The following is a 2,105-nucleotide window of genomic DNA, read 5'->3' on the forward strand; positions in this document are numbered from 1 at the left end:
ATGAAACACAGATAGACATTCTTCTGGTATTCTCTGCTTTCAGCTAAGATCCATCTAACATCGGCTACAATATCCCTAGTACCATGGCCCCTTCTAAACCCAGCCTGGACTTCTGGCAGTTCTCTGCTGAGGTACTGTTCTAGTCATTTTTACACAACACACGTAGATGAACAGAAATTTGATATTCATTAGATATTGTTGTTAGGTGCCATCAGGTTAACTATGACTCATACTGACCTATGAACATACTGACATATCTGAACTCTGCACTATTTTGTGCCATCCTCATCATCTTTGTGTTATAAGATATAATTGTAAACCTTAAATCAAAACCACTGTCATCAGATAGATTTTGAACCATGGAGAGCTTCCATTAGGTTTTCAAAGCAGTAAACATTTACAGTAGGAGAAGGCCACTTCATTTTTCATACAAAGTTCCTGATGGATTGGAACATTTGATCTTCTGATTGATGGCACAACATCCTTCCAAGCAGGACGTCCCTCTCCAAGGGCTGGTCCCTCCTTGCAACATATCCAAAAGTATGTCAGATGAAGGTTCAGAATCATTGCCTCCAAAGTGCAGCCTGATCTCATGCTCTCTAAGATGAACATGTTTGTTCTTCTAGCAGTCCACAGTATATTCAATACTCTTCTCCAGCACCACAGCTCAAAGACATCAACTATCCTTTTATCATCCCTAGTCATTGTCCAGCTTTCTGATACATAGAAAGCAATTGCAATGACTATGGCCTGTGGTGATGAAGGAAGAAGTTCAAGTTGCTCTGAAAGAACTGGTAAAAGACAAGGCCCCAGGAATTGATAGCATACCAGCTGACATATTTCAAAAAACAGATGCTGCCCTGGATGTGTTCACCAAGTTGTGCTAAGAAATCTGGCCAAGTTACTGAATGAGATCCATATTTGTTCCCATTCCAAAGAAAGGTGACCTGGCAAAGTGTGGAAATTATCAAACAATGTCATTGAACTTTAGTGTAATCAGTGATTATTCTGTACTCATTCGAGTCTTGGTTTTTATTTCTGATATATTTGCTCAGTGCTAAATATATGTAAAAATCACATGGGGGGTTAAATCACAGTTATTTCCAATATGATATCAGAGACCACAGATTTGTCTAGGTAAAAATTGCAATTCCACTATCTATAAAATAGTAATAAAATAGGGAGCACTAGTGGCCTAGTGGCAAGAAACTGCACTACAATCCCCAAAGCATGCATTTACAATCCAGCAGCAACTCCATGGGAGAAGGTTGGGGAATCTCCTCCTGTGCAATTAATTACCTCTGAAAACATACCATACGATTAGGTAGGAGTAAATACCAACTCAACAGTACATAAGAACAACATTCATTAAAAAGACAAATATTTTATTAGCAATGTCCATAAAAATTAAGTCATATTTTATGTTCCTTACAGAAAAAAACCCACTCTTTTCAATAGTTCTAACTATATTACTGCTGGGAGAATTACCCATGAATTTGAGAATTACACATAAAATAGCAATAAATATGATATTCGTAATCCAAAATGAACCTCATCAACCATTTACAAAGAACATCTAGTTTATTTAATAGAGTTGTATTAATTCATTGCTGTGCAGATAATGGTTTCATTCTGCTCATTTTAATGAAGGGATTACCACTGGTTAGACATTCATCTTTTTTCAACCTACTGAGAAGATGAGATATTTTAGATTTTTCATTCTTTGTGTGTGTGTAATAAAAAAAAAATAGAAGGCTCTGTGCAGAAAGGTTTTGGGAATGATTTATTTGAAGATTTAAATTGTGCATATCTATCTCTGTCTAAAAATCCAAAGTATTCTGAGCACGCTTACCTTTGAGTTTACCAGCAAATCCTGATATGCATGAGCGATAGAAAGGCTGTTTGAGACATCTGTTTTATTGAGGACATATGCGTGTGAAAAAAATTTTTTTATTAAATTTTATTAGTTTTAATGAACATTTACGGGGATTTTGGGTTTTCATTCCTTCATTGCTGCACCATTCTCTCGACCCTCCTCCCCAGTTTGTTCTTCCCCGTCATCCGAATGTCTGTTTTAATTGTCCAGTTGCCACAGTGCTTGTCAA

This window comes from Elephantulus edwardii, unplaced genomic scaffold (assembly GCF_000299155.1).
Source record: "Elephantulus edwardii isolate Elephantulus edwardi_28Jun2011 unplaced genomic scaffold, EleEdw1.0 scaffold00175, whole genome shotgun sequence".
Classification (NCBI taxonomy): domain Eukaryota; kingdom Metazoa; phylum Chordata; class Mammalia; order Macroscelidea; family Macroscelididae; genus Elephantulus; species Elephantulus edwardii.